The sequence below is a fragment of the Chiloscyllium plagiosum genome, unplaced genomic scaffold, assembly GCF_037043375.1.
Source record: "Chiloscyllium plagiosum isolate Xiang-an unplaced genomic scaffold, Cpla_swu_hap1 HiC_scaffold_16, whole genome shotgun sequence".
NCBI lineage: Eukaryota > Metazoa > Chordata > Chondrichthyes > Orectolobiformes > Hemiscylliidae > Chiloscyllium > Chiloscyllium plagiosum.
Genome location: NW_028270154.1, coordinates 57,901,404 through 57,918,266, shown reverse-complemented (window position 1 = coordinate 57,918,266; position 16,863 = coordinate 57,901,404). Strand labels below are relative to the sequence as shown.

The 16,863-nt window shown below is 44.9% G+C and overlaps 1 protein-coding gene across 2 annotated transcripts in view; it reads left to right on the top strand.

Moving 5' to 3' along the window:
* Nucleotides 1–16,863, top strand: part of LOC122556726 (ubiquitin domain-containing protein 2) — a 75,065-nt gene that overhangs the window by 16,571 nt on the left and 41,631 nt on the right. Inside the window, exon 1 of one of the 2 annotated variants that reach the window (XM_087995435.1) lies at nucleotides 11,588–11,912. The exons of the other annotated variant lie outside the window; for it this stretch is intronic. The gene's annotated coding sequence lies outside the window, so the exon portion shown is untranslated. Of the gene's footprint in view, nucleotides 1–11,587; nucleotides 11,913–16,863 lie in introns of those variants that run through there. 2 annotated transcript variants of the gene reach the window in all.

The following is a 16,863-nucleotide window of genomic DNA, read 5'->3' as shown; positions in this document are numbered from 1 at the left end:
CCCCCCATCTTCCCCTTCCCCCTCCCCCCCCCATCTTCCCTCCCCCTCCCCCCCATCTTCCCTTCCCTCCCCCCCCCCCCCCCCATCTTCCCTTCCCCCTCCCCCCCCATCTTCCCTTCCCCCTCCCCCCCCCATCTTCCCTTCCCCCTCCCCCCCCCATCTTCCCTTCCCCCTCCCCTCCCCATCTTCCCTTCCCCCTCCCCCCCCATCTTCCCTTCCCCCTCCCCCCCATCTTCCCCTTCCCCCTCCCCCCCATCTTCCTTCCCCTTCGCCCCCCCATCTTCCCTTCCCCTTCTCCCCCCCCCATCTTCCCTTCCCCCCCCATCTACCATCCTCCCCCCATCTACCATCCTCCCCCCCTCATCTTTCCCTCCCACCCCCCCTCATCTTTCCCTCCCACCCCCCTTCATCTTTCCCACCTCCCTCCCCACACACCACCTCAGCACTTCCTCAGTACTACCTGCCTGTCCACCTATCTTCGTATCATCGGCAAACTTCGCTAGAATGCCCCCAGTCCCTTCATCCAGATCATTAATTTATAACGTGAACAGCTGCGGCCCCAACACTGAACCCTTTGGGACACTGCTTGTCACCGGCTGCCATTCCGAAAAAGAACCTCTTATCCCAACTCTCTGCCTTCTGTCAGACAGCCAATCCTCAATCCATGCCAGTAGCTCACCTCGAACACCATGGGCCCTCACCTTACTCAGCAGCCTCCCGAGTGGCACCTTTTGGAAGTCTGGATGGACCACATCCACTGGGTTTCCCTGGTCTAACCTACTTGTCACCTCTTCAAAGAATTCTAACAGGTTTGTCAGGCACGACCTCCCCTTCCTAAATCCATGTTGACTTGTTCAAATCTGACCCTGCTCTTCCACGAATTTAGAAACCTCATCCTTAACGATGGATTCTAGAATTTTACCAACAACCGAGGTTAGGCTAATTGGCCTATAATTTTCCATCTTTTGTCTTGATCCTTTCTTGAACAATGGGATTACAACAGCGGTCTTCCAATCATCCGGGACTTTCCCTGACTCCAGTGACTTTTGAAAGATCTCAACCAAAGCCTCTGCCATTTCCTCAGCCACCTCCCTCAGAACTCTAGGATATAGCCCATTGGGGCCAGGAGATTTGTCAATTTTAAGACCTTTTTAGCTTTTCTAGCACTATCTCTTTTGTAATGGCAACCATACTCAACTCAGCCCCCTGACTCCCTTTAATTGTTGGGATATTACTCATGTCTTCCACTGTGAAGACTGACGCAAAGTACTTAAGTTCTCCAGCTATTTCCTTATCTCCCATCACTAGCCTTCCAGCATCAGTTTGAAGTGGCCCAATGTCTACTTTTGCCTGCCGTTTGTTTCTTATATATTGAAACTTTTACTATCATTTCTAGTATAACTGGCTAGCCTACCTTCATATTTGATCCTTTCCTTCCTTATTTCTCTCTTTGTTATCCTCTTTGTTTTTGAAGCCTTCCCAATCTTCTGATTTCCCAGTGCTTTTGGCCACTTTATAGGATCTCTCTTTTTCTTTGATACATTTCCTGACTTCCTTATTCAAATTTGCTTGATTTGTAATTGTATTTTCAGTAGATCTGCATTGCTTGCTGTGTCATTGCACAGGAATAAAACTTCTAAACAGGAAGTCATGATATTCTCTATATGTAGGAAGTCTGCTATTCAGACATTTGGGCTTACTTTCTCGTTGCCTTCCCTGGAAATGTTTTGCATTTCTCAAAAAAAAAATTGCTGTAAGTCTGCCATGCTTGCAACATTAAAAGGCATTTTCTTTACAATTCCCACCACCATGTCACCTAGAATAATCCAATGAACAGCATTCTGAATTGTTGCCCACTGTATTGGTTGAGCTTCTTACTCCGGAAATGTTCAAGTATTGTGATGCTGTCTGTAGAAAATAAAGAAGAGTCTTGTAATTAAGGAGAAACTACCATGTGCAGGGACTGCTACTTCTATGGCTCGGTTGAGTTTGATGTTTCAAAAGAAAGTCTTGATTGTTACATAAATAATTAAACTTTTTCATGGTGTGCAATGAAGGGGAAAGGGAGAAAATAAATCGTGATTGCTGGAAAGAAAATCATGTACAATCAAATGTTTAATTTGTTAGTTGTTAGATTTTGGCGTTTTAATTTTGAAAACGTATTGATGATCTTATCATTAACTAGTCAGATTACAACTAACATGTTGAATATCTTAAGACCATAAGAAATAGGAACAGGAGTAGGTTCACTCAAGCCTGCTCTACCATTCAGTAGGATCATGGTTGTTGCGACACTCCTGACATCTGCTTTCTTGCCCTTGATTCCCCAAGCCCATGATTCCCCTACTGACCGCAAATCAATCTATCTCAGTCTAAAATATACACAAGGATTCTGCCCCACAGCTCTCTGTGGCAAGAAGTTCCAAAGACAATCAACTCTGACAGACGAAATTCCTCCTTTCCTCAGTCTGAGATTGGTGCTCCTTTATTCTGAGATTATGCCCTCTGATCTTGCATGAAGGGCAACATCCTCTGAGCATTTACCTTGTCAAGCCTCTATAAAATCCAAAATGTTTCAATGCAATCACCTCTCGTTTTTATAAATTCCTATGAGTTTAGTCCTAACTTGCTTAACCTTTTCTTATAAGATAATCGCTCCATTCTGGGGATCATTCTAGTGAACCTTCTCTGGACTGTTTATGATGAAATAATATTGTTTCTTAAATAAGCGGGCCAAAATGCTCACAGTACTCACTGTTCTCACAAGCACCTTGTACAGTTGCAGTACTCTTACCCAACTCTTATACTTCAAATGCATTGAAATAAGGGCCAACATTCCACTTAGCTTTCTCATTACCTGCTGCACCTGTGTGCTTACTTTCTGTGTTTTGTGCACAAGTACCACCAAGTTCCTTTGTGTTACTGCTTTCTACAGTTTTTTATCAATTTAAATGGCTGGAAGGGAGAACAAAAGAACACAAAGTGAACAACTTTACATTTTCCCACATTATACTCTATTTGCTGACTTTGTCCACTCATTCACCTAACAGTATCACTTTGCAAGCTGTTTGTATCAGTCTCATAAACTGCTTTTCCATTTACTTTTGTCTCATCTGCAAATTTGGCTGCAGTACATTCACTTTCTTTGTCTAGGTCATTAATATATGATGTAAACAGTTATAGTCCCAGCACTGATCCCGATGGAACACCACTGGTCACAGGCTGCCAACCTAAACACAAAACCTGATACGCACTCTCTATTTCTTATCTACTAGTGAGTCCTCTATCCATGCCAATATGCTACATCCAACACCATGAGCTCTTAGCTTATGACTTAACAAGTTATGAGATAACTTGTTAAACACCTTCTCTAAGTCCAAAGGCGAGACATCTACTGGTTTCCCTTTATCTACTCTAAATCTTGCTTGAAAAAAAATTATTCAGGCAGGATTTCCTTTTCATGAAACCATGCTGACACTGTTTGTTTAGATTGATTTTCCAAATGTTCTGCATTTCTCCAACAACAGGTGAGGCTAATTAGCTTATAGTTACCCACTTTCTGATTCCCTCTTTTTGAATAAGGGTGTCACATTGGCAGTCTTCCAATCCTCTGATACTTCTCCAGAATCCCAAGGATGTTTGGAAAATTACAACCAGTGCTTCCACTATCTCTGTAACTACCTCTTTTATGATCCTGGTGGCAAGTTATCATAGCCACAGGACTTAACTGCCTTTAGTCCAATTAATTTGTCAAATATTACTTATCTAGTGATAATGATTGTACTTAATTCCTTCCTCCCATTCTTTAGTATGAATGCAATGTTCAAAGTATCTTCCACCATAAAGACTGATGCAAAATATCTGTTTAATTCCTCTGCCATTTCTTGTTCCCCATAACCATTTCCACAGATCCACTTTCTGAAGGCTTATGTTCACTTTGACTTCTCTGTTCCTTTTTATAAGTTTAACAAAGCTCTTAAATTTCATCAGAGTTTTAAGAAGAAATGTAACACCTAGTATACAGTAAAAACACACATGACTGTGATGAGCAGAAGGTACTGCCTGAGGAGGGCTGGCACACTGAACAAATCATCCCTTCAAATCTTTTTCTTCTCAATGTATCACACCTTCATGACTTATCAAACTATCCAAGAACATTAGCATTGATCTATATTTCAGAGTTTCTGTCCTCTTGGTTATTGCTTGGAAGCTTACTTTATATGGTTTCTCAAGTTTGGACCTGGATGGATTATTGACTACGGACAGTAGTTAGAATAAGGCATGGTTGAAGAATGTGGTGCTGGAAAAGCATAGCCGGTCAGGAAGCATCTGAGGAGCATGAGCTCTTTATCAGGAATGAGGGGTGGCCCAAGCGAGGGAGGAGATAAATGGGACTGGGGTGGGGGGGGGCAACATAACTGAGAATGCGATAGGTAGATGAAGTTGGGGATGAAGGTGATAGATCAGAGAGGAGAGTGGAGTGGATAGATGGGAAGGAAGGTGGACAGGTAGGACAGTTCAAGAGGGTGGTGCCGAGTTAGTAGGTTGGATCTGGGATAAGGTGGGGAGAGGGAAATGAGGAAAGTGGTGAAATTGGCCCACACCTTCCCCCTCACCTCCATCAAGGTCCCAAAGGATCCTTCCACATCCAAAACAGATTTACCTGTACTTCCAAACACATTATTTATTGTCTGTTGCTCTCAATGTAGTCGTCTCTACATTGGGGAGACAAGACGCCAACTTGCAGAATGTTTCAGAGAACACCTCTGGGACACTGTTTTAAAAAATTCTCAAGGTCAGGTTCGTAGGAGAGTAGTCTGACACAGAACAAACGACCAAGAGGCGAGTCTGCTAGAATATGAGCATTTTATTCCCCGCAGCTTCGCCACAACCAGGTCTCATACTTACAACGGGTCTGGCTTATACTCACTCTACATGTTACCGGAACTAGGAGCCGTCAGTTCTCGTAGAGCGGTTGCCAACAAGCCACGCTCGGCGGTTAAACGTAACCCCGGAGCAGACTCCCGGGTCTGGCTTATACTCACTCTACATGTTACCGGAACTGGGAGCCGTCAGTTCTCGTAGAGCGGTTGCCAACAACCCACGCTCGGCGGTTAAACGTAACCCCGGAGCAGACTCACCGAACTGGAGACTTTTCCAGCTGATATACTCTTTTCCAGATATAAACATTCATGTGAACAGCAGAGCAAGGCTAAAAAACACATTCCATTCTGGTTACATACAGATAAGAAGATTCACACGGGGAGGTGTGTAATAAGATTCACACGGGACTAAGCAACACCTCCATTCTGGTTAGATTCACACATGTATTGGGACATAATTTTTAACCGTTTCACCACAGACACGCACTAAACAACCCCACTGCCCTGTGGCTGAACACTTCAACTCCCCCTCCCACAAGGACATGTAAGTCCTAGGCTGCCTCTGCCAAACTCTAGCCACCTCTTGCCTGGAGGAAGAACGTCTCATCTGTGTGGGACCCTCCAACCATACAAGATCCATGTCCATTTCGCCAGTTTCCTCATTTCCCCCCCCCCCACCTTATCTCAGATCCAACCTTTCAACACGGAATTGCCCTACCTGTCCATTTTCCTTCCAACTATCTGCCCCACCTTCATCTACCTATCACATTCCCAGCTATCTCCCCACCCCCATTTATCTCAGCCTCCTTGGGCCACCCCATAATTCCTGATGAAAGACTCATGCTGAAAATGACGACTCACCTGCTCCTCAGATTCTGGATCAGTGGTGCTGGAAGAGCACAGCAATTCAGGCAGCATCCGAGGACAGGCAAAATCGATGTTTCGGGCAAAAGGCTTTTGCCCGAAACATCGATTTTGCCTGTCCTCGGATGCTGCCTGAATTGCTGTGCTCTTCCAGCACCACTGATCCAGAATCTGGTTTCCAGCATCTGCAGTCATTGTTTTTACCTTTTGCTCCTCAGATGCTGCCTGACTGGTGGTGCTTTTCCAGCACCACACCTTTTGACTCTGATCTCCAGCATCTGCAGTCCTCACTTTCTCCTACGATAAGGCATAGCAGATTTAAAATAGATGAGAAATTGCTTCTCTTAAACTGTCATTAATCTGTAGAACTCACTACCCCAGAGTGTGGTGGTTGCTGATGCATTGAATAAATTTGAGGAGCAGATAGATTTTTAATTAAGTGGTTTGAAGGGTATGGAGTTTGAGCAGTTGAAGCCAAGGTGAGATCAGCCATCGCTATCTCAAATGGCGGAGCAGGCTCAAAGGCTGAATTGCCTGCTCCTGCTCTTAGTTCTTGTGTTATGAGATATTGAGACACTACACCTCACCTGAACCTTGATGGCTTTCTCAACTGGCTACATCTGTCATTGCCAAAGAATAATTATTTCTCTAGTTTGTCCCTAGAGAAATTGAGCCCCAAGGCTACTATTCCTTTACATATTTCAGATTGATTATATTCTATCTGTGTTTTTAAAACAGTGAATTTCTCATTTCTAAGCTTTTGACTAGTTCGTTCAAATGCTGTGTTTACTAAGTTTTAGCATCGGCTATGATTCTACCCTGATTGGGCAGGCTCCGACTGCAAATTCACAGTTTACAAAGTGGGATGGCTAGTATCAGATTTTCTGACAGGAATCACTTTGTTATTGAATAAGCTTATGGCACATGGAAAGTTGCCCTGAGATCTCTTTGCATTTAACAGCGAGCTCAAAATCTGATAAGGTTACGACTTCCATTAACAGGAAAGCTTTGGTAGCAGAAGAAAAGTGGGCTAGTTCTTCAGTGGTTCAACAAAAGTCCTGAAAATTGGCAAGAGTATACCAAAGCTGAAAATGTGTTGCTGGAAAAGCGCAGCAGGTCAGACAGCATCCAAGGAGCAGGAGAATTGAGGTTTCGGGCATGAGCCCTTCTTCAAGAATGAGGAAAGAGTGTCCAGCAGGCTAAGATAAAAGGTAGGGAGGAGGGACTTGGGGGAGGGGCGTTGGAAATGCGATAGGTGGAAGGAGGTCAAGGAGAGGGTGATAGGCCGGGGTGGGGGCGGAGAGGTCAGGAAGAAGATTGCAGGTTAGGAAGGCGGTGCTGAGTTCGAGGGATTTGACTGAGACAAGGTGGGGGGAGGGGAAATGAGGAAACTGGAGAAATCTGAGTTCATCCCTTGTGGTTGGAGGGTTCCTAGGCGGAAGATGAGGCGCTCTTCCTCCAACCGTCGTGTTGCTACGGTCTGGCGATGGAGGACTCCAAGGACCTGCATGTCCTTGGTGGAGTGGGAGTTAGTGTTGAGCCACAGGGTGGTTGGGTTGGTTGGTCCGGGTGTCCGAGAGGTGTTCTCTGAAACGTTCCGTAAGTAGGCGGCCTGTCCCTCCAATATAGAGGAGGCCACATCGTGTGCAGCGGATGCAATAGATGATGTGTGTGGAGATGCAGGTGAATTGGTGGCGGATATGGAAGGATCCCTTGGGCCTTGGAGGGAAGTAAGGGGGGAGGTGTGGGCGCAAGTTTTGCATTTCTTGCAGTTGCAGGGGAAGGTGCCGGGAGTGGAGGTTGGGTTGGTGGGGGGTGTGTGGACCTGATGAGGGAGTCACGGTGGGAGTGGTCATTTTGGAACGCTGATCGGGGAGGGGAGGGAAATATATCCCTGGTGGTGGGGTCCGTTTGGAGGTGGCGGAAATGACGACGGATGATACGATGTATATGGAGGTTGGTGGGGTGGTAGGTAAGGACCAGTGGGTTCTGTCCTGGTGGCGATTGGAGGGGCGGGGCTCAAGGGCGGAGGAGTGGGAAGTGGAGGAGATGCGGTGGAGAGCATCGTCGACCACGTCTGGGGGGAAATTACGGTCTTTGCAGAAAGAGGCCATCATGGTTGTTTGGTATTGGAACTGGTCCTCCTGGGAGTAGATGCGGCGGAGACAAAGGAATTGGGAATATGGGATGGTGTTTTACAGGGGGCAGGGTGGGAGGAGATGTAGTCAAGGGAGCTGTGGGAGTCGGTCGGTTTATAGTAAATGTCAGTGTTGACTCGGTTGCCCGAGATAGAAAGGGAGGAGTCTGACACGGTTCGGGTAAATTTGAGGTCGGGGTGGAAGGTGTTAGTAAAGTGGATGAACTGTTCAACCTCCTCGTGGGAGCATGAGGCAGCGCCGATACAGTCATCGATGTAACGGAGGAAAAAGGTTGGGGGGGTGGTGCCAGTGTAGCTGCGGAAGATGGACTGTTCCACATATCCTACGAAGAGGCAGGCACAGCTGGGCCCATGCGGGTGCCCATGGATACTCCTTTGGTTTGGAGGAAGTGGGAAGATTGGAAAGAGAAGGTGTTCAGGGTGAGGACCAGTTCAGTCAGTCGAAGGAGGGTGTCAGTGGAAGGGTACTAGTTGATACAGCGGGAAAGGAAGAAGCGGAGGGCTTTGAGTCCTTCGTGATGGGGGATGGAGGTTTACAGGGACTGGATGTCCATGGTGAAGATAAGGCGTTGGGGACCGGGGAAGCAAAACTCATGGAGGAGGTGGAGGGATTGGGTGGTGTCCCGAACATAGGTGGGGAGTTCTTGGACTAACGGGGACAGGATCGTGTCGAGGTATGCAGAGATGAGTTCGGTGGTGCAGGAGCAGGCTGAGACATTGGGTCGGCCGGGGCAGTCAGGTTTGTGGATTTTGGGCAGGAGTAGAAACGGGCGGTGCGGGGTTGTGGGACTATGAGTTTGGAGGCGGTGGATGGGAGATCCCCTGAGGTGATGAGGTTATGGATGATTTGGGAGATGGTTTGGTGGTGGGAGGTGGGGTCATGGTCAAGGGGGCAGTAGGAGGGGGTGTCCATGAGCTGGCGTTTAGCCTCAGCAATATAAAGATCGGTGTGCCAAACTACTACCATGCCTCCCTTGTCTGCCGGTTTGATAATGAGGTTGGGGTTGGAATGGAGGGAGTGGAGGGCTGCACGTTCCGAGGGTGAGAGGTTGGAGTGGGTGAGAGGGGTGGAGAGGTTGAGGCGGTTAATGTCGCGGCGGCAACCCTGGTCTTCCCCGGTCCCCAACGCCTTATCTTCACCATGGACATCCAGTCCCTGTACACCTCCATCCCCCATCACGAAGGACTCAAAGCCCTCCACTTCTTCCTTTCCCGCCGTACCAACCAGTACCCTTCCACTGACCCCCTCTTTCGACTGACTGAACTGGTCCTCACTGGACAACTTCTCTTTCCAATCCTCCCACTTCCTCCAAACCAAAGGAGTAGCCATGGGCACCCGCATGGGCCCCAGCTATGCCTGCCTCTTCAGATATGTGGAACAGTCCATCTTCCGCAGCTACACTGGCACCATCGCCACCTTTTTCCTCCGCTACATCGATGACTGTATCGGCGCTGCCTCGTGCTCCCACGAGGAGGTTGAACAGTTCATCCACTTTACCAACACCTTCCACCCTGCCCTCAAATTTACCTGGACCATCACAGACTCCTCCCTCCCCTTCCTAGACCTCTCCATTTCTATCTCGGGCGACCAAATCAACACGGACATTTACTATAAACCGACTGACTCCCACAGCTACCAAGACTACACCTCTTCCCACCCTGCCCGTGTAAAAACGCCATCCCATATTCCCAATTCCTTTGTCTCCGCCGCATCTGCTCCCAGGAGGACCAGTTCCAATACCGAACAACCCAGATGGCCTCTTTCTTCAAAGACCGCAATTTCCCCCCAGACGTGGTCGACGATCCTCTCCACCGCATCTCCTCCACTTCCCGCTCCTCTGCCCTTGAGCCCCACCCCTCCAATTGCCACCAGGACAGAACCCCACTGGTCCTCACCTACCACCCCACCAACCTCAATATACATCGTATCATCCGTCGTCATTTCCGCCACCTCCAAACGGACCCCACCACCAGGGATATATTTCCCTCCCCTCCCCTATCAGCGTTCTGAAAAGACCACTCCCTCCGTGACTCCCTCGTCAGGTCCACACCCCCCACCAACCCAACCTCCACTCCCGGCACCTTCCCCTGCAACTGCAAGAAATGCAAAACTTGCGCCCACACCTTCCCCCCCTTACTTCCCTCCAAGGCCCCAAGGGATCCTTCCATATCCGCCACCAATTCACCTGCATCTCCACAAACATCATTTACTGCATCCGCTGTACCCGATGTGGCCTCCTCTATATTGGAGGGACAGGCCGCCAACTTGCGGAACGTTTCAGAGAACACCTCTGGGACATCCGGACCGGACCAACCAACCCAACCCAACCACCTCGTGGCTCAACACTTCAACTCCCCTCGCCCACCCCCCCCCCCCCCCCCCCTCCACTAAGGACATGCAGGTCCTTGGACTCCTCTGTCGCCAGACCATAGCAACACGACGGTTGGAGCAAGAGCGCCTCATCTTCCGCCTAGGAACCCTCTAACCACAAGGGATGAACTCCGATTTCTCCAGTTTCCTCATTTTCCCCCCCCCCACCTCCCCTTGTCTCAGTCCCAACCCTCGAACTCAGCACCACCTTCCGAACCTGCAATCATCTTCCTGACCTCTCCGCTCCCCCACCCCCCCATCACCCCCACTCCGGCCTATCACCCTCACCTTATCACCCTCACCTTAACCTCCTTCCACCTATCGCATTTCCAACGCCCCTCCCTCAAGTCCCCCCTCCCTACCTTTTATCTTGGCCTGCTTGGCACACTTTCCTTATTCCTGAAGAAGGGCTCATGCCCGAAACGTCGATTCTCCTGCTCCTTGGATGCTGCCCTGGCCTGCGCTTTTCCAGCAACACATTTTCAGCTCTTCTCTCCTGCATCTGCAGTCCTCACTTTCTCCTAGGAGTATACCAAAGGCTACTAACCATATTTAGAACTAAAACACACACATCTTTGCTTCCAATGTAAAGACAGGAAGGAGGTGAAGAAAATTTTGGTCCGTTGTTATTGCATAGTATTCTTTCGGACCCCTTATGAATATAACCTGTAAGTTGTGTATTTCCACAGCTCTCAGAAGTACTGTTAAAACGTGTGACATAACAGATCGGCGTTTTGCAAGGGTTCTGCAACACTTTGTGTTAAAACAAATTGCTATTTCACATCCGAATCTCAGACAGTTGGCCGTCCAGTTTTTGCAGAGTGGGGAGAGTGGCAAAGTTAATCTATGGGATCGGCAGCCACCAACACTGGCAATGCCTTCCAGAAATGAGTCCGATGGCTGCCACATATGAGGGTTTCTGTCGGATAATACCCATTGACGTAGAATTGATTTTTTTTCTCTGAAAGCATCTGTCGATTACTGGAGTTAAAATATTTGTTTCAGACTGAGAGACGTATTACTAATCCTTCTGCAACACTGGGGTCTCTGTCGCCTAGTAAAACCTCAGGATCCATTACAATTGATGTTTTTCACAAGAAAATCCATGACTGGGGCGATGTGCAAGGAGAATTTGAGAGGCCAGGAGCATTTTAACGACGGATCTAGTTCCGAACGTTGCAACAAAAACTTCCCGCCAGAGTGAGAGTGGGACCCAGAGCAAAATGCTTCCCGGCAGCAAGGGAAGGCGTAATTTCAGGGGAGGTACTCCAGGCAATTAATGACGAGGGAAACCCAAGGCAGAGGAATCTCGGTGGATCTCTGAAGAGCAATTCTGCTCACCCTTGACAAGTCGTTTCAAAAAACTAAGTTGAGCTGCACACGTTTCTTGCCATGACCCTGTCTGCTCCAGTAGGCAGTAATGAACCGGACACTGGGCATCATGCTGCAACCGGCAATTAAAAAGCATGTTGAGCTTTGAATGATGTCATAAAGTGTTAACTTCCAGGTATTTGTGAGGCTCCCGAGTACCATGGGGATGGGCTATGCTGCCGAAAAACTAGCAATTAAAATGTCGGTCGATGGAAACTCGGCCGGAAGAGCCTGACAGTCCTGCAGAACTCATTGTACAGACAAGGTTAAAACATCTCTTTAAAGTTTGTATTTTTAAAAATTGATATGCAGACTTCGTGTCATGTCATTGTATTTTGTTAACTTTTACTTCTCCAGAACCATTTCAGGGCATTCGCTGGTGATTGGGGCAGACTAGTAGACTCGAGTGCTGTTCGACCTGTATTTATTGACCGTTCATGAGCACACTACAAACGTCATGCAGCACATTCAAGAAGGAAGGAATTCCTATTTATCACCCAAAAAAATCTGTTGAATATTATTGAGCTGTTCAACTCTAGCACCTAATTAACCCGTTAAATTTATGCTTGGTTTGTGTTTGTGCTTTGCATTGTTTACTTTCTGATGCAGAATTTTCCCATTGAGCTGCATTTTGAAAATCTCTTTCTATCTTTTACTATTTAAATTTTGCACAATATTTAATTTTAGACAAGAATTTTAAAATATTGATCGCCTGTTTTCAAAACCCTTCTTGTTTAGCCTTGTCCCTCAATGCATGTCACCTTTACCAGCTCCACATCCTTCTGATGTATGTGCACTTTGCTAGTTCTAGTCTGTTGAGCATTTCCAGTTTTAATCACTTTTCCACAGGCCCTAAACTGCTAAAGGCCCAAGATCTGGAATTCTGTCCTTTTTAATATATCTGTGGCCCAGAAATTTGGATGACCAGCTCGCCATTGCAAGACTATAGTCTGGAGTTGTGGCTCAGGATCATGTCACCGTTGACTGAAGGATCTGCAGTTATCCTGCATTTGGAACCTATAAAGTCCATTGAGGTCATAAATTTTGGACAGACTCATTTAACCTTAATATTTATGTAGGAAAATGAAGGAGATTAAAAGCCGAAACTAATCCCTAAGTTAATATTGAATTGATCCCCTCTGGAGCTCTTGTGGTGTAGTGACAATGTCCCTACCTCTATGCTAGGACGTCCAAGTTCAAATCTAACCTGCTCCAGAGGGATGTTGTAACAGGTTGATTAGAAAATATCTTAAATTGAGTTGCCTTTTCACTACTGAAGCCCCCAACTATCCTTTCCACCCAGCCACCCTGGGACCCCTGACAACTTCTGTCCTGACTCCATTGCACCTGACAGCTGAACCTGATCTGTCCCCCACCAATCTGACACCTGACTCCTCCCCTCCCCGTCAGCCCCACCCTAACATCAACCCTAGCTAGATTCAACACTTTTCCAACGTGATCCCTTGACATACCCTAAAAGCTCCTCCCTTTATCAAACCGTACCTGCTTTACCCATATGCCACCCCAACCCCCATTCATCCATGACTACCTTCTCACCCATCTGACACTCTACCTCCACACTTATATGCCTACCCTTTCCATAGTAACTGTCAAAGTAGCTGATTGTTCTGGTGGATATTTAAATTTGGCATACAACACACTGCTGTAAAAGAGGCTGTAGTTTGATGGATGTGAGGATTGTTGGACTGATCACCTTTGTTTCATAACAGGAGGCTTCCATCCATGAATTTCCAATGAATTAGCCATCTGAATGTAACAATAGGCTGGAAGCAGGATTTGCAATCCAAATTCTAGTTTCTAGACCTCTATATATATCTCTACTTCACTATCAACCTTTAACTCACTCTACATCTAGCTTTCCCTAGCTTTTAGTATCTGCTCTTGATGTTTCCTTGTGTAATTGAGTCAAAAATTGTTTCATAATGCTCTTGTGAAGCAACAATAGCCATTAATAGTACTAGATAGCTATTGTAAAAGTTGTTAACGTGGACTATAGCAATGATCAAGTTAAAACACTTGGGCCTTTATTTTGCAGGGGTGGGGAAGGAGTTTAAAGATGGTGAACTGGCAGTTTCCTTTGTCATTGCCCCTCTGATTCTCAGTGTCATTGCCTCTCTGAAATAGACCACAACTTCAGGACACTGGGCAGGCACATAGAAAACCAAAAGTTGGGGCCTGTTGTTCAGCAATCAGTAAACTCTAAAAGTTTCCGCTTTCTTGCTCCCAAATTCTGTATGAATTATTTTTTAGAAAGTTCAATTTTTTTTAATGAAGATATCACTAATAAAACTTGATGAATAACAAAACTGAGCCTGATTTAAATAATATAACCATAGTGGAGTGCTGGTAAATGATTCGGTAGGTTGCATGTTATGTGTCTGTTTTAAAAATTATTAAATTACATGACAATTATCAATTTTTAAATATTTTGTTTCAAGATTTTGGATTTCATCTTCTCACATTTTCCCTGAATTCTTTTTAATATGCTTTATGAAAGAAAAATATGTTTTAATTTTATGATTTTAGAGGTCTGAAAATCCTTTAATGTAATTGGCTGTAGGAGCATGATTTGTTTCAGTCGGACTCCATGTTGTAGATGTCAAGTAAAGAATCTTGCAATCAGCTACTCTACTTTGCATTGCCCTGACTAAAATTCTGCTTAGGTAAATCACGACTTCTCAGTGAAACTTTATGGTCAGCCTGAATTATGAGTGCCTGAATTTCACCACTGACTGTCTTGCAAACATATTTTACCAGATTTTCAATGTTCCTCACAAAGTAATGATCTTAGCAGTTCTTACAGAGCCTGTGTAAATGGAGCATGTCAAGTGGTTATGCCACCTGCAAATTTTTGGTATTATCAGTAAACTTGCATAATAATGTGCTCTAAAGTTTCAGCAAGAAACTTACAAAATGCAGTAAACCTGTAATAAGAATTGGCATAAACTTCCAGCACAATCTGCCTTTTGATTTGGTAGCTGTGTAACTGTCATCTTTTCAAATACTCCAGATCATGGAAAGTTGGGATTAGCTAATGAGATACAGAGGTCGTCTTGTTCCAGGTGGCAGAAAAACACCGAAACAACAGATAAGGAAACCACAGTACGGTTTTGTAGAGGAAAGAAGTAAGCTCCAACAGCTATTATGTTCTACCAAGGCACTGTTGTCTGTATCATCTAATACTGTAAACAGGCAGACCTGTTTGGTCTGTAAATATACATTTTGAACAGTCCTTGATATTGAAACATCATGTTACCAAGATCATACACTGTTGAAAGCTCCTGCTGATTATCTTTAGAAGGATTAGAGAATCATGGACAACAGTCTCTGGTTTTCTGTTTAACTGGATGTGTGGACACCAGAACCTGTTGCAAATGCGGACAGTTTAGCTGTAATTGCAACCACAAAATCGGGTCAGTGGTTTTTGTGCTTTGTCTATTCCACTTGTCAATAAAAGCACAAAAGTTAGCAAATTGCCATTATCTTTAAACGTTTCCATTCTAGCTACAACAAAAATGTCAAAATATGAAACATTGGATTCATCAAAAAGTAATGCACGCTGATTCCTTTTCCCTTTTTTAAAGCTTGTGTTGTGTAGTGTTAGGATCTGTATCAATGTTAGATATTTTCATTATTCTCAGATGAAAAATGTCATTAGTGTTCTGATCAGATGGAATGATAAAGATGCACGTGGCTTTAATCTTCCACGTGAGGCAATATCATAACTAATTGGGTGGTTTAAGCCTTTTGTTTTTAAAAGGATGAGGCTATATGGCTGTATGTTTTGTAAGTTAGAAAGAGCAGTTATAGAAAATAGAGGGTTTTTTTACCCTGGAGGCAGCCACATTTAATGTGTGTACATATATAAAAAATATAATATACATTTGATCTTACATATTCATAATTTCAAAACAAAATTGAGGACACTTATACTGAGCAGTTATTTATACTACTATTTTTAATGTTGGTGGAAATGTTGCAGGAAATGTTGCATTTTTGCACCATTGTTAAACTTCGCAGCAAATCATGACCTGACCCTGGAGTAAGCATTGTCACTTTGATTTTATTTGACATCACACAGAGTATGAGTCAATTGCTGAACTGGATATGAAAAATACTCAGGAAGTCTTTCAAACACCGTTTAAAACCTGGCAGTAATTAAATGTTTAGACACACAGATGTTGCTTTCTCTGTCTAGGCATTAAAATTTAACTGCTTAGAAAGGGGCCTCCGTGGTTAGCAGGATTAAAGTTTGTCAGTCAGTCCCAATGTCTGACTGTATCCCAAACTCTACTTGCTGCATTCACTGATAGTGCAAATGCACTAGCAACTTCGCAGCACCATCAATCTTCATTCTTTTTAATTGTATATTAGCAATTAAATTTATGTCTGACTGAAGGTGAAATATTTGAATTTCTCCTTTGTTCACATGGCTCTTCTGGGTAATGAATGAACCTGATTCTATTGTTTTAAATTGTCTGCCATTCTTGGTCTTAAATTAGTTGAGCTGCTATGATTCATATTTTGCCTCATTCATGTAGTTTAAGGAATTCATTTTAGAAATAAATGTGTACAATTTCCAGACATTGCTCTATTTCCTGCAGCCCATGGGCATTATAGAATCACAGAATGCCTACAGTGCAGGTAGAGGCTATTCATTCTATCAAGTCTAAACCAACCCTCTGAAGAGCATCCTGCTCATTCTGTTCTACTACTAAATATAAATTATAATATGTACTTTTGTTCTCACATTTTAATGTTGCGTATATATAGTACATGAACCACAACTCAAATCAACAGAAACTAGCAAGCATTCCAAGATGTTTCAGATGGCATCTTAGTGGACAATTAACCTTTTTTTGATGTTCAGTAGGCGAAACTGCCAGTGGTAGTGCATCTGGTTCTAATGGGAGGTCAAAATTTTAAAAAGCTGAAACAAGAATCCGTCCTGGAACCTGTCCTTTTCTGGTTCTGATAAAGATATGTTGAGCAGCGGGTGACTGGTCTTTTTTAAGAGGCAGTTTGATCATTAAAACCTTATACTTTATGCCTGAATTTTTTAAAGGTTGTTGTTTAGAACGACTATTGGGTGGTTTTCCCAAACTTCTGGAAACGCAGCTTTTACAAGGAAACGAGAAGGCATCATCAAGTGCCCAAGCTAATCTTGATTGAAACTTGCCACACTTCTTTTAGAT